Source organism: Bombus affinis, chromosome 18 (genome assembly GCF_024516045.1).
Source record: "Bombus affinis isolate iyBomAffi1 chromosome 18, iyBomAffi1.2, whole genome shotgun sequence".
NCBI lineage: Eukaryota > Metazoa > Arthropoda > Insecta > Hymenoptera > Apidae > Bombus > Bombus affinis.
This window is the reverse complement of record NC_066361.1, coordinates 3,612,975-3,635,410: the sequence shown is the minus strand read 5'-3', so window position 1 is coordinate 3,635,410 and position 22,436 is coordinate 3,612,975. Positions and strand designations below refer to the sequence as shown.

Sequence of the window (22,436 nt, the reverse complement as noted above, 5' to 3'; positions counted from 1 at the left end):
CGAGTTTTTCCATGGAAATTACTGTCACGTGTGTCAATACCGCGAATTCATCAAATCCCAGCACGAAAGCCTGCCCGTCGTCAATCTACCGTTCCTCAACACGATTTCAATTCGGTCTAGCTGATTAGATATACCGAGTTGTTCTCTGATAACGGTGCTCCTTGCATGCATCGCCGGGGCTGTAAGACGAATGCCCGTTTCGTTTCCTCGTATCTCGATATACAGCCTGTTTATTACACACCATTGGCATAAAACGTTGGAGATTTTGACGCTCTGCAGGCCAATCATAAAACACGAGCGAGAACGATTTCGAGTGTTTACCGGCGGTAGCATGACAGGCAACACGTAAATAGGAATGCAGATAACGTTCTCCGCTACTTTGTCACTCGGACGTTCGACATCGATCGCTAAGAAACGCAAAACGATAGTGTCTTTTAATCTAAAGAGCGTTCCATAACGAAGGGCAATATTTTGTCTGCAATGAGTGGCGCGGCGCGATCAAACGTTTTTCGGACATCGATACGGCAGCAGCACAAATTTTGGAAACGATCCAAGCGCTAGGAAGCGAGAAGTTTCTTCCACCTGTCGGTGAAACGGCTACGGCACAGCGATGGCAACGGCGCAGCGCACCGCCCGCTAGTATGGGGGCCAACTACTACTAATACATATGATACACACACGTGTACGTACACCATGTACACGCAGACACATATGTCGAATTTAGAAAGTCACGGACAGCCTCTCTCACGAGCAGCGTCGCCGGCATCGTTCAATTTATTCGCCGACGCCATCGCTCGAACTCGGCTCTGCCGCTAATTGAAAAGCGGACAAATTAACACGGTGAATGGATCGTCGCAATTTATAATGTCGCGGTTGCCGCTACGCCGACGAACGAGAACGCGATACCGGGGGTCGAGAGCGCCGCTGCGGGTTATCGTGAACACCAACGAAAAGCCACCGATAAATGCCAGACCGTGGAATGCCAGCGTTTTTCTTTATTTCTTCTCCAGGCTCTTTTTTATTCTATCGTTTCGACGACTTCCGCGTAGAAATTTTTAAAACCGGTTATCTCGAGCTTCGATGAAGAAATTTCATTAGATAAGGGAAACGTTGTGGTACATTTCAGAAATTTCACTTTTAAGATGAAAGTAGGAAAAATGGAATGAGCGAAACGTTCAAGATTATCGAAGAATTCGTCGACATTGTTGCCGTCTATTTAAGAGCGAAACTGGTAGACTTCACTTTCTGTAAATTTCTCATTATCCAAGTATGTATATACGTACATGATTGTATAGCGTATAATATTCAACTTCTCAGGGAACAATTGACTTACTTCTTCCTTCGTTCATCGTCAAACAAATTTTAAAACAAATTTCAAAAAATGATATCATTTTCCACTACTTTACAATTTATGGAACAATCGATGTATCTTCCAAGTGAACCATATAGCGTTTACGAAAATACCTTTGCGTGTTCTGTTACTTTTCATCCGCACACCAAACCTCTAAATCTTTTTTTCTTTCTATTTCTAACAAATCTTTCTGGAAGATAAAAAAAACCCTCAAAGGAGAAAGCTATTTAAAAAGGAGGAAAAGAAGAAGAACGATCGCACCCTACCGCCACGCTCGCCCTGCAAGGTAGAGTTTCGTGTCTCGCCGGCTCGCAGAAGCAACACGAATGGCATAGAACAATGGAAACGGTGAAACAGAAGGACAGATTCGTGGTTCGGAGAAACGGGGAGTCTCCGGCGTACGAGCGAACTGGCCCGTTAATGCGAGCCGTGCAACAAATACACAGGCGATGATTATCGAACTCGATTTGAAGGGGAGACAATAATTATAATGATTATATTGGAGCTGGAAGGTAGGCGGCCGGCGGCAAATAAATTACGGGTCTGCTCGCTGCGTGCGCTCCACATAGCGGCATAGGCGCGTTCGATAGATCCGTATCTGACCGTTCTGTTCTCGATAGAGAGCGCCACCGCAGCTGTTGGCTTCCGCAATTTTTTATCGGCATTAATACGGCCGTGGCGAATGCACGTACTGTTGACGCGCGTCCTGTCTACCGAGCATAAATACATTTACACGCCGGTAATTACGCTGTCGGATAAGTTCGCGACGGACCAATGAAATAGAAGGATCTTGGTTAACATACTCCCACTATCAGAAACGTCACTACTATTCACTCGAGGAATCTCAATCGTCTCTCAATGTCTCAATTCTCTCACCTCTATTCAAACTCCATCGTCCCTGGTTTAAGACCATCCAATTTATAAACGTCAGACTTCTTTTTACGGCACCTCGTTTTTATAGAAGAATCCGTGTAGAAGATTCTTATCGGAGGGTATAAAAATTACAGAGAATATGCGATATAAGTGGTGGCGAACTACGATATTTTCAGACGACCCGCTCTAACGTTGCGCCCTCCACACGCAACGTGAATATTCAATTTCTCCGCAGAGCCGTATACGCGGCCATTCGGTCGATCTTTCATTCTATACATCGAACAAGATTCACTGTCACATATGTCGTCGTTTTGCAGAATATTTCGAGTTAATTGAAACAGGAAGGACGGCTGCATCTACGATCAGCGTTACGGGCGATTAAGCGGAACCGGATGCGGTCGCGTGGCCATGCCAAAAAGCGGCATTTTTAAGCAGCGCATTCGGTTAAAGGCAACGCCAGCATCCGGGTGATCCCGTTCGTCGACCAGTTCGAACATTCCTACCAGCATTCCAGCATCGATTACTCGTGGACACTCCGATTGCTGGACGATAGCCTCTCGCGATCACTCCTATCTACTCCGCGCGGAACGCATCTCGTAGAATATGCAACCAACCTGCCGCCAATGTGTCTTCCCTGTGGATATTGTGTAGCCTTCCGCAGGACACCTAATTATACGATTGTCCTTTGCTCGTGAGCGTCGAGTATCGCGCACCGCGAACAGTTTAGTCTCGCGTCGGGCCAAGCGATTTCTTTCATCTTCCTCTTATTCTTCCTCCTCTTCCTCTGTTATTATTCTTCCTTCTTTCCAGCTTTACAACCGCTTCTTGCACTTCTCGATTCGCACAAGCGATTATCTCCTCGCCTGGTGTTTCTCTTTTATCTTTTTCCGTATCCTCTGGCATCCTTTTTCCTTCGACTCCTTCCTGTGATCTTTTTACCTTGTCCTTCGAATCTTAACACATTAGCTTCTGACTAAGGTACGAACTCTTTTCCACGATTGAACTAATTTTGTTAATGCTTACGAGTTACAAGATACAAACTATTAATATTAAAAAATACAAAAATAAATTATAGTATGAATAAGTTTGGTAATAAAATGAACGAAGTGTTAGAAGTAGGTAAGTTTAATAAATCACGATGAAAAATTATGAAATTTTAATTATAGGAGAAGTTTCTAACCTAGAACTTGTCACTTGTCAATTTGCTAATATTATTGATAAATTCAATAAGAAATACTTTGATAATGTTTTCCTTAACACGACGTCCATTGTACATCCATTTTCGGAACGCATATAATGCAACAACTGCGTGAAGAGTATTATTCAAGTAGCAAAACAAGATATGCGTCAGTAAGATCAAATGTGTTAAACAGCACTCGTTCATTCTCATTCCTGTTTTCTTGTTCAGTATTTCGCGTTTTTACAATCTTCTGTGATTCGTCCACGTCCACTCCCACTTATTTCCTTGCAGTGTCTCCGGAAGAAGAAGCGTTTCCATTTGCCGGAGAGCTTCTTGTGTTTCCGCCTGATTTACTACCACGTTTCAAAATTAAGAATTAATCCTTTCAGTTCCGGAATCACCATCTCGCGTCTTGCAGGAATTCTAGCAATTTCTATTGTTTCAAGAACACGAAGGTTTCTACTTTTGTTATTCGCGAATGAACTTTCACGGCTCGCAAGCTAAAAATCTCTGTATGAATTCGAGAAAGAGAGAGAGAGAGAGAGAGACGGGATAATGAAAGTAGGCTAAAAGTGAAATTTCAGTTGTTCGAGAATTAATAAATTACCCCTGACAAAACGGATAAAGTACATGAAAAAACTGTATTAAAGCAACGCTAGTCAATTTGTTACGTCGGAACCAATAGACGGTAATCGATGATACAAAGTCCAATACGATCTAATCGGGTCACATTTTTCACACGTCCCCACGATTCAGTGTTCTTACATCCTACCTTCAAACTAGATACACGGCGTTTCAACCGTCGAAAAAAAAGATCTCTAGAAGATGTCGAATTCCCTAGTCCTAGCTATTGGTCCGAATTTCTCCTCGAATCTAGTGGAATACTTGTGCACTGGCGCAGTCGGTGTCGTTCTCCGTCCTCGTCGTCCCGGTTCGCGCCGCTTCGCTCGTCGCGGTGAAGATTGTCGCGCGATTAGCGCAGACCCCAATGTCACGGCGGAAGATACATTGCTCTCGTGGCCTGGTCCGCGCGCTATACGTGCGCCATGCATACCCGGCGAGGCTTATACGGGGCCCGTTTATATACGGTAACACCGTAAGTGCATAATCGTCGATCGCATCTCCTTGCACTTTGCGTCAAGCCACGGCACCTTGTACGTCGGGCCGCGCGACCGCCCCGTCAAAGATCCTCGTATCTGCCGCTGTAACGACCTGACGTTTGCCGTGTAGCTCGCAAACCGATCGGATGTCACGCCTGCCGTAAGACTGACGCCTTTAGGAACGCCAATTGAAGGCTTATGAAACGGCCACTGTCCATTCTGAAACGTTCCTTTCCATTCGACACTGTTTCGACTCTTCCTTGTTTCTTTCTAAAGAACTTGTCTTCTCCTTTTTCATGGAAGAAGCGATGGTCTTTATAATAATTAATAATAAGCGGAGTGCTGATTTTTGTGCATTTACGGGACATATAGTTTCTGCAATGTTTGGTCGGTATATCGTATCGATAACATTAGAAATGAGCTAACATTCCGTATAGCGTGTAATTACTTTAGATCACTATCTGCATGAATTAGTTTACATTCTCGTAGTTTTTATGAATTGATCCTCATTGACATCTGATCCTCGGGTAAGATAATATATTACAGTGTGCAATAGGTATTGGTGTGTAATGTATATATGCTCTGTTTATGTAATAATTATGAAATAGGTAGGCAGGATATGAATATGTATTCTTAATTAATTATATCTTCCTCGCTCAGTATTAAACTCTTAGACTTCTAATTTTAGTGAGAATTCAAAGAGTTAAGGATATAAAAATGAACAGAATATTCACATGATGATACGAAATATGTAAAATATCCAAAATACAACGTCTGTTATAATATTTAGCGGAAGAAACTAAACTCTGTTTCAAACCGGTTGTATTCAGATAAATATAAATTTGCGTAAACACCGGCACTGTCACGATGAGGAATGATGATGACGGTGCCTATTATTTTATTATTGAATTTTATCGCTAAGTTAGGATGGGTGAATAATATCGAGTGTTGATACATTGTAGAAACCAGGTAATGACCTAATAATGCAATTTATAGTGTCGTGGTTTGTGACTCACTACGGCGCTGTGTGACGCCTGTTGTAAAATATGCATAGCGTTCAGGAATGGAGCAGCAAGTGGCGCGTTTTCATATGTTGCGCGACATTTGACATTTACACGCGCCTCGGTATGCAAACTGTGTCGAGTATTAACTAGCACGAGACATTCCTTCAACGTCAATAAATTTTGATACAAATTGCATAGTACTAATTATGAAGAATCGTCGTTATGTTTATGCGTTTCATTCGGTGGAAGCAGATCTGTGGCAACCTCAACGGAGGAATTAATATTCAGAGCAGAAATTTTTCGCCTTTCCCAAAAAACACCAACAGACAATCTCTGGCAAAATTTATGCTTTACCCGACCGTTCTTTCTCGATAGCCAAATTGAATATTCAAATTTCCCGCCATGAATATTGATTTAAAGAAAAGACCGCGACAGGTAAAAGGAAAAACACATGGAACAATGTGCAAAGGGAAGAAGAACGAAGATCGCGAGTGCGGGGTAGGCTTCTAAGAGGTACACGCAATCGAAACAAAGTATCGTATAGTGACTCGGTGGACATTTGTGATGCGCGTGGCGAAGAAATGCACAACGATCGTTGTGTTTAGCGAAGAAAGGCCGGTCCGCCTGTAACCGGGAGGACGTTTGTATGGCAAGACGATGGCAGCTCTATCGGCATTACCAATTGTGAACACCGCGACTTTTATCCTCTGAACGGCCAGATAGCCGCTTCTCCAGGGCCTGCACAAAAATTCCGGTATCTGCATCCGACCGCCTCGCCCTTGCCTCCGACTCGCCTCTCCCCTAAGCCTCTCCCCAAGGCCCACGAGTCACCTCTGTCTGTCCAATCTCGTGAAATCGATTTGACCGTGTCGAATTACCAGCCAAGTGTTTACGAAAACTATCCGACTTTGTTGGGGAGTTCTTATCTTCTAGAGACGTTGGACTTCGTAAGAAAAAATGACAGAAACATGAAATATCGTTCCATACAAGTAAAACTAATCGGGCGAATTTCCTCCCTTCGAGACAAACAAACTGTAATAATAAATAATATGATCAATCATATAATATCACAATATTCACGAATACTTTGGAAACTTTATGTTTCTTTGGAAAGAAATTCCAGAAAGATACAAGGAATAGATGAAATTTCTAAGTTGCAATAACACGACAATGTGCAACAGCTGCGATCGAAGACCGTTTACTCTAACGAAAAGACGCAGGGGTAAATACGAAGTACAGAGGTGCAACAAAGCAATTCAAGGCTCGAGCGTAGAGCGCACGACCGGCTGATGATTCAGCTTGGTTCATTACTCACGCAGCTTTTTACTTTAATCACATTAATGAAGCATTTAATCTCGCCGCGTGTTTTACAAGCCGCCGGTGTGTGGCCTATCTCAGCTACGTCGTTGACGAGGATTTCTCGCCGGTTACCCATGAAACCCTAACCCCCTCTACCCGTCGTTTCGCTCTCGTACCGGCTGGTTCCCGACGAACACGACGAGCCCTTGTCCTTTCGCTTTCATCCATCTTTCGATTATTATTTTCTTGTTCTCCCACCCTCCCGCGGTGTCCGCTAATAACCGCAGCTCGTTTAGGCCCGTTTACACCTGTACGCTCGTGGCAGCGTCCTTTATCTTGCAGCAAGCCAAGCACGCACCATTACGGTAATATATTTTATTACAGGTGCTCGTCTTTATGGTCCACTTATCGCCGCGAGAATATCAGAGCGAAGGTGTAATCGAAATCGGTAGAAAACCGGATTTCGTATCGACAGCTGCCTCGCACGGACACGGTACCGCTATCATCCCATGCCGATACAAACCGATTTGCCGATTCATAATCGGGTAATTCGAATGATACGCGATCTTCGTTGTAAAATTAAGAAACCTACCCGGAAGAATCTCTTTGACGGAGGCCGCCATCTTAATAATCTGCGCACGAAACGTGCGTAATTCTGCTCGCTGTGGAGAGTTTCCGGTATAATTTATCGCGCAACCAGGCTAGACAACATCCTCTTTCCACTTTGACGTTAATAATAGTTTTACACAGCAGCCTTCCTTTATATCGTTTGCCATTCGAAACGTCCACGGAACGTTTGCGATTATGCTTTCAGCGACAATTTATGAACACCGTGGTCAACACCCCGTAAACAAAGCAGCGGCCACGTCCTTCGCGTTCGCCCATTAAACCAGCAATCAAGTGTTCCCGGAACTGCGTAAAAAATTCACCGTTCACACGAAAGAGACCGTGTACCATGGAAACAAAAAGGGGACACGAGCGCGTAAGAGACGATGGAAACGTGATCGCGGAGGATACGAAGTCGCCGCGCGTTGTCGCGTGTGTATCGAATACCACGATAAAATCTGCACTCATTGTCCGGCTGATCAGACAATAAATTCCCGGAGCGGTGAAATTTTCGTAAAAAAAAAACAGAAAACGGTCGCTAGAGTTGCGCGCAAGGGCAATAGGTGGTTGAAACGCACGCGAGCGTGTGGACGCGCGGTCTAGCTTCATTGTTTCCCCTAACGAGCAATGGCGAACGCAGCGGCGCGTCCGCTTGACATCGGTCGTAATGTAATAGGTACAGTGGGTTGCTTACATTATGCCGGGAAAGGAAGATGCACGCATGTGCTTCGCAAGTCCTGGGGCGGTGCAACGTCACTTACCTGAAACAATAAATTACATACCGTTACGTTGCGTACGTATTATATGCGCATATATAGGTAACTGACTGATTTACGATCGCCTCTGCGTAACGTGCGGCTCGTACATGTGCTTACAAGCGCGCTCGTGTACAGAAGCACCTGTACATACGTGTCTACGAAAGTACTATGGAGATCCCTTTCGTCCGAACCGACACCGATAGAACGGATGTTCCAGAAAATTTTTAATCGCAATGAGATATTCCTCCGTGGCTTTTTCATTTTGACATTGATCGATTTTACCGCCTGTTAGCGCAATCTGTGTTCATTCTGAATACGATTGTCGTATCATAAGAGGATATTTGTTATTTGTGTGACAACTATCATAGGTTATATCGAAATCTAATTTTTCTATAAATTTTCTAAAAAGTTTAGGTAAAAATTCTCTGAAAAGACTGGACAATTCTAACTAACATTCTACGTTAATCGATAAAATTCTATTATATTAACTTAAAGAGCCATTTTCATTTTTGAACAAGCAAGTAGTTTATTTTTTTCACGATGACGAAGAAAATACGCGTAATAAACACGAGAACATAATCACATCAGCGGAACGTGGGAAAACCGTAGAGTAAAGCAACGAGAGATGAAATTCAAAGTTACCGGCTGAATATCAGTGAATCCGCCAAAATGCACGCAAGGTAAGGTTACGTTTCGGACAAGTGAACGTCGTCGGTATCCGGAGCGTGGCCCTGCATCCTTACATTCTCATTGGTCAGTGTTGAACGTACGCCTGCACTTATTGAGTCCACTGTACACGTGGTGCACGCTTCGATCTGCTGATCATGCTACCGGGTCTCGCGATGCACACACTGAGACACGTTATGCGCGCGATTCGAAACGAAACGACGGTTGCGGCATGAGCGCACGACGAAATGCCGGCAAAAACGATGTGCGAGAATCGATTCGAGTGACTCGACCGATAATCGCACGAGAGCTAGAATGTACGGGAAGAAAGCCGCTCAACTTCAATTTCGACGTGTGATCTGATCGAAGGACTGTGTGCGTGTTAAGTACGACGGTTGCACTAGTAACTTTGACACGGTATCAACGGTGTGTGATCACAGGATTTGTGCCGAGCAACGTTATCGAGACGGAACCAGGCGACAGGATCGACTATGCGGACGAAACGATTTCATCGATAGTGCAGAGTACGGTGACAAACATTGATGGCACACTAAAACGTCGGACGCGCGGAAAGAAGGAAAAGGAGGAGGACGAGGAAAAAAAGAGTGGCACGAGACAGACTGGAGACACCACATAAACCTTCCCGACCGCGAGCCGCCACATAAATATAATAGGGAAGGTAAGGCCTCGTGATGGTTGGTCGGCATTGCCCGCCGAACCGTCACGGACTCAGCACGTCGTATAGGTAGGGGGAATTCGCGCGGGGGTGGGGTGAGATGGGTGGACGTGTCAGGGGCAGAGTGGAGGTTGAAGAGGGAGGGCAGTGGTGGCCGACTCCTCTCTCTACACGGTGCAACACACGGCGGCGTGAAACACGGGGAAACGGTACGAATGATCGATGGGATTCTGCGCCGTTGCAGGCATGCCATGGGTGTCTATTCCCCACTACCTTTTGCCGGTGAGCTCGACGCGCACACCATCAAGCAAAACCCCCGCTCTTCGCAACTCACGCCGCCTGGTGGGGCGCGCGCACGTGGTGGTTCGCTAGAAACTTCTTCCGAATCGCCATAGATGACGCTCGGAATGTCGTCGAGAGCTGCGCCATCTACCAGCCAGACGGTGAACACAGTCGGTAAAAAACAGAGTTTTTTTCGAGAGAAATTTAACACAGTGAGAATTGGCGGGAAGAATTTGCTAACATGGATTATTGAATTTATTGATATAAATATTATATCAATAATTTGTTATACTAATGGTTTTAAGATAAATAAATGTCATTTACGATGACATACTTTTCAATCGATTAACAAGTTTGAATAAATTGTACGTTCTAGCTAAAATTTTTCTGCTAGCAATACGAAAATGTTCGATTTCTTTTAACAGAGAAGTAGCTGAGAAATAAGATTGTACGTTTGAATAAACAACGTGAAAGTATGTATCATATCCCAGTATAAATGAAATGAAACAGGTAGTATACAATAATAAGCAAATTAAATCTATTCGTTCGATAGAAGTTTCACAAATATATTTCGAATTTCGTGTTTTCCAGTTTGTATAAAAAAAGCGAATAAAGTCCGTGACGTATTAAACGTGAAAGCTTTTGTAACAAATGAACCGAGCGGCGAATATAGATGGCGATTAGACTAAAAAATGCATAAACAACTGTACGCGAGCAAATTTCCAAGGTTGTTAAAGTTTCAGCTCGACTGGCGAATAGTTTGCACGTGAGTGAGTCGCGTTTTCCGCAGACCTACGACAACACACGCACCGAACAAATGTATTTGCATACAAATTGAAATTTTCGGTTTCCTTCTGTCCGTCCCTAATGTTCAACGAACAACGCGCGAATATGTGTGTCGCGAAATACTGTGCGATCGGTGCGTGTGTTTATTACTTGCGAATGCCTGTCACAATTCATCAACCTAATTGCGGCATTGTTAAACAACTCACGAATCGGTGGTCCGTGTATGCGTGGACTGTAACGCAGTCCGGCCTGCGTGCCGACGGGCGCCTCTAAAATGCTCAAGGCGAAATTTAGTTACGCGGTCAGCTCGCGCGCGCACACGCGTCCATAAACCGGGAACGCGTTAAGCATTCGTGAAATGCGATCGGAGGACCACCCGTACGTCGTTGCTCTTTCCATCGCATTCGCCATCAATATCCGCATTACGACGTTCGTGATCGAGGGACGCGATAAAAATGCCTGAGTGAAAGGTGCCCGAATGCCTTAAAAACGTCTCCAAGATTATACAGAGAAAGAGAGGAATAAAAGAAAAAAGACAGAAAATAAGAAAGAATTTTAAATTCCGTTGTATATATCACAAGGTTATAACTGAATGAGAGTAACGATAATCGCAGGGTAAAGGAAACGGAAAGTCGTGGTGCGAATGAAATTAATCTAGCAAAGAGTGACGGGCCGAGCGTGGAAGATTGAATGCCAGAAAGTACTGAAATTCCCAAGAACACGATCGTTATATAATTAGTCTCACTCGACCACGCAGTGGGTATCATGGCACCACCTACGGGGATTCTACATTATAGTAGGAAAGTAGTGCAAAGCACGGCAAAGCAATTGATCAATATAGCGCCAACAACCCTTCGCAGCCACCCTTCTTCAGCTTCCAGTTCTCGTCGTCTACCCTCCCGCCCGCCCTGTCTCTCTCTCTCTCCCTCCCAACTCCCAACGGCGCAGAGAGAACGCACCCCCATAACAAGTTTCTTACTCATCTTTTTCGTTCAATAACTCTCCATCCAAGATGGCCACCGCGGTCGTCCCTCATTGGTTGGGGGAAGGGGTGGTCGCAGGGGTCTGTACGGGGTTTGGGTGACCCGAGAGGCGAGGAAACCAAGAGAGGCAGCAAGTGAGAGGGAAAGAGACGGAAAGGGAGGAGGGGTTGGTAGCAGTGACGCCATCTATCTTCCGTTGCCTTGGCTCGGCGTAACATAAGGCAAGATAAATTGCGGGATCTCCCGGGTTCTTGAACCTTTCTGGCAAATTGCATAAGAATATCCACCCTCCACCCCACCCGCTCTCGCCCTTCCCACCCCCTCCAACTGCCCTCGCGGCTCCAATGGAATTGGAATTAACTCGAATAAATCACCTCGGTGGCTCTCTACGGCTACGCAGAGTTGCTCGTCTCTTCGCTCGAAGGAGTTCAAATTTCTTTTTACAACGATGTACTGTCACGTCTCGTCTCTTTTTTCTTCTTTTCCAGTGACAACAGGAAATCGTTGTATGACTGCGTTGGCAAACGATATGTAATTGAAGGTAATAAAGCGTCTTGTATCTTGCTTAAAACTCTTTGTTACGATACAACATGTTACGTAAGAAGAACGAAACGTCGCACGACTGTTTTCTCAAAGTTCGTACCTCTAATTATTAAGTAATTTTTATAACGACCAATATTTCTATTTTATTGGAATAAATAACGGACGATAAATTAATATCCTACATTTCGTATACCCTGATTTATCGCGGTCGTTATTAAATTTTTCAAAATAACAGCGTACATAATCTAAGGCTAAACACCATATTCGCTGTTTGCTTTGCACTTTAGAGGACGTGGGAATTACCTTGGTAAATAGCCGCGTAAAAATAATAACGCAATGTTAAATAATACCATTGTTTATTGCCCAATGAAAATTCGCATATTTCACAAAACTTCCAGCAGGCAAATAGAGGGTATTATGTCATGGCAATTGTAAAGGCGAAGAGTAAGTGGAAGATAAAACGATCGAATAGTCGTTGGCCACTACCAGGGTCATAAAGCAGTGCTGGCATCTGGCGGCATTCGTGAGAACAAACGAAACAACGCATAGAAGACGAAGTATTGTGTGCGCGGGCGCATCATGGTCCATTGATCGAAAGATATTGTAACTCTGCAAAATCAGCGGAAGACAAATTTTTAGGTCTATCGCGGAGACTTTATGACGCTTACATTGTTCCAATTTTATTTTCCGTTACGAGAAAAAGAACGACAAGATCGACTGACACAAATTCAACTAATTAACTAACCCGTAAAAAGACAGTATGTGTACGAGTAGATGAAACTAGACAAAAAGCAAAATATACCTGAGAAATTTAGTACCAATTCCGACACAGTTTGGATGCAACATTTTCTCTGTTGTTTTTGCTATTATATAAATAATAATATTTATAATATGTTCAATTTAATGTTCTATACAAATCCCAATAGAATAAAATAGTAATCTTAATAGATGTAGAAATATCCAGAAATCGTTGATTTGCATGTGGCCGTTACGGGATTCCAACCCTTTCCTTTTGTATGTATTTCAAACGATATCTCAATTGCACGCCACACCATGATGAACCCCCACTTGGCTGTTTCAAGCGTGGTAGGGAACTGGTTATCATTGCCAAGTAGCTGGCTTTCCGTATTGCTTTCCGTATATTGTGCCAGGTCAGTAAATCCGAAACCGAGCTTTGTTTACTCCACGATTTGTTTACTCCACAGTGGGTTATGGGACCTGGTTATATAGCCATAGGTATGCGGGGGCCACGTGATCACGGCCATAAACGCGTCTGTTATGCGCTCGTAAACTGTGAGAGCCCCACTCGACGCTTACCGCTCACAACCGGCAGTCCTCCCACCGCGATAGTCCATCGTAAAACAAGCGTTTTACGATTGCTGCCTATCGCTGATGATACCGGCACCGTGCGGTCAGAAAGTACTTACGCCATCGTCGATATCGCCAACCTATACTATCGCCACTCCTAAAAAACCTATTCGCACCTCCTTTTCCTATCGCCAAAATTGAACATCCAGTCGACGATATTGACCTTTTTTTTCATTTCTATCGAAATGTCTTTATCGTATTTTACGTGATGTTAGAAACGATGATTCGAATTACAACGGAACGACGTATTAAGAGAAAGAAATTGTACTGCATGTAGACATAATAAAGGGGTAACGAACCCGAATACGATCCACGTAATAGACCACACACAGGTCCGAAAGATTTACAATTCGGGAAGCGTGGAACAAAGTGGACCGGGACTGTTGGAAAATCTAGATGCTTCGAGAGTAGCCGAAAACCTTGTTGACCCTGTCATATATCAAAGAGAACGTATTGCGATCGCATGGTTCCGCAATCCGCGTAACCAGAGCGGCGTGGCACGGCGCACGGGTGTATCGGATAACAGATCGGCGTAACAGTTTCGCGTGGCGATCGGCGCGCCCCTGGCGGTCGGCGTCCGATCGACGGCCGGCCGTATCGGCGATGACGCTACGCTTCGCTACGTCACCGCTCGACGGAATGTAGCCCTGACGTCATTCGGTCTATAGAGAAGGATAAACGACGGCGTGTGCTTGTGACGTAACATCGAGCCTAGGAGAGAGAGAAACCCATGCCAGCCATACTGGCGTAGGTAGGGGAAGGAAGAAAAGGGAGCCATTATAGAAGGGGCGCGACTAGGCTGAATCCTCCCCACCGACCGGTCGGCCCACCGAGGAAACAGCTGTCAGCTGCGTGGAGTTGCGGACCCTGTCGTCTCACCCACCAACCCTCCTTTCCCCGTTACACCACGTGTCGGTGTGCGTTCGTGTATGCTTACTTGCCTGTTGGCGCGCGCGCGTGTCTCTTCTCGTTTCTCCGTCGACACAACTCTACACGCGATATGTACGTGTATTTCACCAAGCTGATGCACGCACACGAGTAAAAGGCGACCAGCCAGCCAGCCACCCACCCCCGATGTTAAAATATTCCGGTGGGCGAGCGAGCGCGGGACGGGAATAGCCCGGGAGAGTTATGGCCGCCTCCGAGACTCAAATAACTCTTTAATCCGCGGGCGCGTGTACGCTCTTCGCGCTCCTTTCTAACGTACGTCCCTCCGATGTTCTTTCTCCTTTTATGCCGCTTTCTTTTGGCTGATTTTCCTAGTTGGGCGCGATTACCGCGTGAACGTTCACGCCTTTGACTATTAGTAAGAAGTTTTAAACGAAGAAAGCAGTTCGTGAAAAATTCATCGAAACTCCGTGCGACAGAGCATTTTCTCTCGCTTTCGTTTTCTCTTTTATTGATGCACGCTTCGACTCTCCACTTTCCACTTTCATCCGCTATAAATTGGCTAATTAAACTGCCGCTGATATACTCGCGTTACACTCTGTCTTCTTTACTGCTGTCTTTTATAATATAAGCTTCGCGTTACGTCGTGTCCTTATTCACTACCGTTTTGCACAATGTGGTACGCACCCTTGCTCCTATTTATAATGGGTAATCAGCACGTTCGTTAGTCGTCAACGTTTAAATTGGCCAGGAGTAACGCGAAGGACGCGGCAACAAGTGCTCGAAACGAATTGATCGACGTATTTATGACAAGCCCGGGCAACCATTGCATAAAAGAGCGGCGGCAAGCGTGTCAAAGAACCTATCTTCGCGATTGTAATTTCATACCAGCGTTGCTACGCGGCGTAGCGAAGACGCGCGTGGTATATGTTTATGATAAGCTTGGCAAACCGTAAAATAAATGTACGTTTATTTTGTTAGCCAAAACGCGGCGAGTTAAAAATTTCATGCGGAACGCCCGTATATTCCCAACGAAATTGCTTGATTTATCGCTAGATTACCGAAACGTGCTTACCGCGCAAATATTCTAAGTAGTTCTCGGATTACATCATTCGTTAAACAAATTTCAAAATAGTCTACAAAAACACGTGTCGACGTTCATTGTAGTCAAAATAAACATAAACAAGTGCATACCAATGTTATGACTTCTTATTATACATTCTTTTTTAAGTAAACTCCATCGATGTCGTAGAAACGGCGCTTCGATTAAACGCAAAATGAAATGAAAATCCAGAAAGAGAAAAAGAAGCGGGAGAAAAAATTTTCCACGTAGCGTGGAGGGAGAGGAAGAGGCGCGCTGGTCAGTTCCAATAAAGAGACATCAATAAACCGAAAAAGGAATACGACGAGACGGTCTCGATCTCGATCGGCGATCTCGATCGGACGAGCAACGATACCGATTGAGTCGCGCGACACGAAGGTACACAGTCCGCGGGCCGTCGATCCCGTCACACGAATTTGTCGCGGATTAAAAAATTCCCCGGAATCCGGTCGTATTGATGCAACGTGGTCGACGGCGGTAATTAAATGCAACTTCGTCGTCGCTTTTTTTTTTTTTTTTGCTTGTTTCGCATGGAAATCGGTGCATCCCACGTTATTCCGTCCTTTTGTGCATGTGTACGTGTCCTGAGGAAGGAGGGCGCGCTCGCGCGCGTCCACGGGCGTGTCAGTGTGCACGCAAATTAAATATCTGAGGTGGTTCGCGTGTAAGAATACACACGTTCGCCAGGGCGCCAGAAAGATATATCGTTCCACCAATTTGTTCTTCGTGAGGAAATCCATTATTAGGCGAAGCACGAACTTTTGCGACTAATTGCGAGCGTTGTGTGCACGCGGGCAACACCGCCGCCGCCGCCGCCGCCGCCGCCACGGTGAAACTTCTGGAACACGAGCGCCGCGCGTCTACGAACCGCTCGGCTATGCGTAGACGCAAAAATAATGTGCTCATAGGTCATTGCGACATTAACGATTCGTTCGTCGATAAGTGGCTAGCAATACGCCGTTTAAAGACACTTTACGATCTTTATTCGTGGCTCGATAAGCGAACGCTTACTTTCACGTGCTCCGTTTTACGCCGTTTCGTGCGTTCTCGTGACCTTTCCTTGTTCGATAAGCGTCTTACGCTTCGAAGGATCTTAGCTGTAGCTTTTTAAAGGCCTGCGGAAATCGCAAATGTAATAAAGGAGCCGCGGTGCCGATCCGTGACCGAGGAAACACGAACGATGGTCGTTCTTGATAATAACGAATTGCTAATGCGGTGAAACTTGGGTAATTCGAATTTTAAGCAGAGAGTTAAAATTGTCGCGGTTCAAGGAAAGGTAAATTCAACTTTTCAAGTTCGATTAGTTATTTAAAAAGAAAAAAATGACAATTTACTTGATACAGTGCGAGGACCAGGAGTATAGTGAACGAAGGTGAAGGTGAATATAGGTGAAGTGTAGATATGTGTAACATATATCTAGCTCCCTAACCCTTCCAAGTTTTAGAGGCAGCGGTAATCAAATTGTTATTCATAGAAGCAAACTGCAATTTGCAGAGGTTGGATTTCCTGGTGAATTTGTATTCTACAGATAAAATAACATACCTAGATATGTTGCAAATCATTCGGGACGAAGTAAGTTTATATTTCAGTTTGTTGCGATTTTCAAGTTGTAAGGTTCGAATTATCGAATCTCGAATTTCTACAGCAATATGATACCTTCTTTCGCGTCTAATGATCGAATTAAATGATGCGGCAAATTTCGAAGGTCTTCGGGGAAAAGAATAAAAAGCAGTGGAACAAAAATCAGCGATAGTTTTTAGCTGGTGGAATAAAAGAGAAGTAGTCTCTAAGAAGGTTAGGTGCCGAGGAGGAAGTCAATATTATTGTCCTTACGTAAACGCGTAAAAACTGGCAAAAGACTGGCACCAGTAAAAAAGGTACACTCGTCGATCGTAGCTAGAACAAGGACGAGGATAGCCCCTCTCAATGGCAATGGTAGATAAGCGAGGCCTAAAAAGGGCCAGCTTCGAAATCGTCTCGGTAACTATGGAAGGTCAAACGACAACGAAAAGTCAGGAGGAACAACCGCAGCACGCTGTAAAGCCATAAATCTACGCTTTGGCGTTTTTATACGGCTGAAAAAACCTGGAAAAAGAAGACCCTGTAAAAAAAGAAGAATGTCCAATCGAACAAATCGTGTTGGAAGTCGTAAAACTCGTTACAAAGTCATCGTACTTCTCCATTGACGAACCAAGTCCTATGCTATTTTACGGCCGATTCGTGATAGATGGAAAAACCAAAAGCCCGTACAAAATTCCTTGTTTCTACCGGCACTCGAAATAAATAAAATGGAATTTGATTGAGGGAGCATTGTCAAATTCTATTTAATTAGTTGACAAATTGGATATATTTCTACTACTATACGAAATAGAGACAAGTGAAACGCAATTTGAAACGACATCGTCAAATATTATTTAATCGATCGCTAAATCAAATACATTAAATACGAATGAAAGATAAAAAAACCTGATTATGAAATCGCTGTAAAACATTGTTTAACCGATTACGTAATCGAACAGAATATTTTATGTTACTAAATAAAATAGAAAAATTTAGTCTGGATTGTACTCGATGCAAAGCAGTTTGTTAGAAACAAAGGAGTTAAATAGAAGGATCATCGCTTCGTACGTGGAATTGAAAGGGGCGAGCAGCAATTGACGCTCGGGGGCGTCAACCTGCACTAAATAAATCACGCTGATCGACCCGGTGATCGGTAATCAAAGGAATAAACCAGCCAGCCGTACGATAAGATAGACTCGGTCGGTGCAATCCGGCGGGATAATTATTTTGCTGCATCGGTCAGGTAAACTTATCACGCGATGCTAGATAATCAAATCTCCGGAGCACATTTTCGTGCAACGTTTGGAAGGATAAGGTAGTGGTGGGCCTGGTCGGTCCAAGGTCGGGTCGAGCAGCCCCTGCACTCATAAGCGAATGAGGACAACAGTCGGTCATCGTAGCGGCCGTAAATCAAGCGTTGGCGTTTTTCGGCTGTGCTAGCGCAGTCAAAAAAGAAAAAAAGAACGAGAAAAAAAGGGAGGCGTCGGGGCAAAAACTCCGCTCTGTCCGGCTTGTTATAAGCGGTCCTCCGCTCGGTTAGCCAGCCGGATGGCGAGGCAAGCCTCGAGCGTGGGGTGAGGTGGGTCTTAAAACGAGAGAGTCGGACGCGACGGATACAGCGAACAGGGTGAAGAGAGACAACGCAGAGAGAGAAGAAGAAGAAGAAGAAGAGGAGAACTTTAGCAGGAACAATGCCTAAAGTCACGGGGAAGAATGCGGTCCGTCGGGCTACACGAGGATACACGAAGGAACTTCGTGGGTGCCCATTGGTCGCCCATCGATACTCTTCCCAACGGGAAGACACACGCGCTCTCTTCCCGACCGGCGACAAATACATCGGAGAATTTACTGCTTCGCCGATCGTTACGTCATTTGGCCTCTTTCAAGTGAACCGCGCGGCCGCGTTGCTCTCGCGACTCTTTGTCGTCGATCTGCTTGGGCGAGAAGTCGACGCCAATGACGTAAATGACGCCATGTTGCTTCGACGATTATCGTTTTTTTAATCGCCAAACCACGTGGATAAAAAGAAGATCTGGATCTGCGTGTTGTTCGTGTCCGATTAGATGATAGCCGGTCTCGTCGTCCGATTCTATTTCTTCGCGTGCTGAACTCGCGCCACTATCGGCGATCGGGATGCAACGTAACTCGAAGAAAAAACTTGCAGGAAGATTGTCAGCGTTGGAAAAATGAAAAACTGGTGCAGTCGAGGTATGGTACGGCGGAAAAGTAGCAAATTACAAGCGCGTGTATGGGGCGACGCGTTTCGTCGTTTCTCGCGTGTTACCCGATCGTTCTCCAGATGATCGTGCATCGATAAACGACGATTGTGCAATTGCTACCCATTGTACTCATTTCAGAAGCGGCGCTGCTATGAATACAATAGTAAACGTTTCAAGAACAAGACGTAAACGGCGTGGACACACGATGCACAACGTGTATCACGGTAGCCAACCGGGAGGGGTTTGCTGAAATTTTTATACGATAAAGCACCTAGCGAATCGTCGACATCCTCTAGTATGGCTGTATTTAGTCGTAATTGCAGATTATCTACCCTGTAATTGCCGCCTCTTTACGAGCTCGTGTCTAATCGAGCATCGCGCGCTCAATTTGCGAGAACATTAACACGAACGATCGGACGATGAAGACGCGAATGATCGAACGAACGAGATTCTATACAGACGCTCCGGCGTGTTCTGTAATTTTTGTCCGTAACAACGCGTCGTTAGGCAACTCGTCTCTCGATCATTAAATCCCGGATAGCCCTTCATTCAACGAATTACCTGAATTATAATACCCTTGTAACGTGGATGAAGTCGACCATAGATGGCAGCGTGACTTCTTTACCCGGGCTACACTGTACACGCCAACCAAGACAGAGAATTACCGTGCTAGCGCTAATGTCACCCTCGCGGTGAGATAAGAAGCTCGAGGCGATTCCACCCTCTTCGTCCCTCCGATACTTTCTTATCCCGCGCCAGGATCCTTCGCTTGAATTATGAGGGCGATTTTTATTATTCGCCCGCGCCTCTTCCTCCCGTTTCTTACTGTCAGCCAACCCTCTTTTTTCTATCTGCCAGCGCTCATAGGCGCCGACTCGTGGAAACTTTCTTCTCGGAAAACGAGGGTAATGGAGTCCAACATGAAGTCGAAGCTAGATAGAGAATAAAAGAGGAAAGGAGACGTAGAATGGTAAAGTAGGAACAAATTGATACGGAGAATTGAGTTTCGAACGGCGTAATTTCGGGTCGTCTAAGGAACAAGCACGATACGTAATTCAGCGATCTAGGTAAAACGATTGGCAAACGGGAATCGAGAATAGTTCCTCATGCCATTGGTAATTACAAGAGGAAGTAGACGAAGCTGTCGAAAGTAATTTAATCCGCAATTACTGCTCTCACGAAAGTTTATAGAAAAGTTTTGTACAAAATTCGGTATCGTTAAATGGTGTCCGACTTGAAACAGATTACAGATGATTTCTTCGTTACGTTTCGTCCGTTTCCCTGCGGCAAGGTAATCGCGCTCGATGTTGAAAAAATTGCCGAGCAATTAAGCGGAGACCTCGTCGAGCGCGGATGATAAAGCGAAATGGGATAGTCGGTAATCGGCAATGGGCCGAAAGACTGTCGAGCCACCCCGTAAACAACGTTACAGTAATGTACTCCCGCGGTGTTCACCCCGTCGTCGTGCCATCTCTCTTCGGCCGTTCACTACACAGCAACTATAATAGCGGCGTTACACCGTGTAACCAGTGCAACTCTTACTCGCGTTCGAGCGTGCACGCTCGCACACCTACGTACGTGTAGAAATAATACACGGCTTTCTAACGCGGTTGTATAAAGTGCAGAAGAGTGGGGAAATGGTATGTTGGTGCACGTGTATGTGTACGTATCGTGGGGGGTAGGAGGCGGCAGAGGAGAGACAGAAAGAGAGAGATAGGAATAGGTAGAGAGGGATGAAGCACACGCAGAGAGTTATGATGCCGCACAATTAGCAGTTCGTGTGAGAGAGATCGATCGCTGCCGAGAACATACATCAACGGTGTAAACGCAGGACACGTATCGCGTTTATATACGCGGAAACGCGACTGTTCGTACCTCCGCGTATATAGTACGTGTCCACCACCACCGTCGGCGTGATGAAACTTTCGAACTACCCGAAAATTTGTGTACTGTGCATCACTGTTTTTCTGGTTCTGTTGGATACGCGTTTCCAAACATTAGAAGTTCATCGTATCATAGACGCAACGGTTAGAGTATTCTGAGGATAGAATTATATAGGATAGAAATTTTACATATCAAATATGTCTTTTTATAATTTTATATGTTAGTTCGAATCTTAATGTCACTTGAAAGATATTTGGAAAGAGGAGAAGCATTTTCATATATATCTCTTCATGTATATTTCATCCTGTGTTCCTTGCGACATTTTTAAATTGTATCTTCCTTTGGCCAGAAGAAGTTTTATCTCCTTGCACTCTGAATTTTATTTTATTTAGTATTTCGTTAGGTGTTTTATTTGAAATTTAGTTCAACTAAAAAATAAGAAGAAAGAAATTTAAATACCAGTTTTATTCACACTATTGTTGTATTTCGTAATTTTTAAGTGTATGATATATCTTGATATAGCTTTCCTTTCGCACGTTTCACAAAAAAATGGTGGGACTCGACCTAAGATAAAAACTGACGTCGAGTCACACTCGACATAGGAGTGCAATGGGTTAAATGTAGGAAGAACGCTAAAGAATCGTAATATTCGTAATTTTTCGTTCAGAATATTAACAGTCCTTTCGTTGGTTAAAACAAAAGCAGCGGGATCGTATAAGAATTATTTACAGATAATATAATATGTACTAAATTCTACATAAACAATATGAATATGTAGTTGTACATAAGTCAACAGAAGATTCGAATAGGGAGAGACTCACAGTGTTGTGCCTTGAAGTGGCAACATTGTTTTGGCTCGCTAGGCTTAAAGGTAAACAAACTGCGAGCAAAACATCGTTGCCATTACTTGTAATCTTACACCGAAGATATGTTTACAGTTTTTGTAATACCACCGATCGATACAAATAGACGAACATGCTCCTAGGACGACTATTGTAACGAGTTTATACAGTCGACTAACGAGCGTAGAGTTGAACGAGCGACGATTACGATCGGCGTATACTGTCTCTATACAGATATTTAAAATGATTTTAATATACTCCGACTATTACGATTTTATCATTCGTCTGTTTAATAAACCAACGCGTACAATAATTTATCTGAGATATTTCTGTATTAAATTTAATATTCGATATTTTACTATGCCAGTTGTTTCGAACATAACAAAATTCTAACTTTGAAATTACACGGACGAAGAACCTTATTCATTGGGCGTCGCTCGAAAGAGGCGAACTGATGTTTTGTCAA

The 22,436-nt window shown here is 44.4% G+C and overlaps 1 protein-coding gene across 4 annotated transcripts in view; it reads right to left on the bottom strand.

Annotated features, from left to right (window-relative positions):
• The window catches only part of LOC126926627 (homeotic protein antennapedia-like), a 155,317-nt gene that overhangs the window by 88,667 nt on the left and 44,214 nt on the right, over window positions 1-22,436 (bottom strand). The window contains exon 1 of one of the 4 annotated variants that reach the window (XM_050743042.1): window positions 8,814-9,525. The exons of the other annotated variants lie outside the window; for them this stretch is intronic. The gene's annotated coding sequence lies outside the window, so the exon portion shown is untranslated. Of the gene's footprint in view, window positions 1-8,813; window positions 9,526-22,436 lie in introns of those variants that run through there. 4 annotated transcript variants of the gene reach the window in all.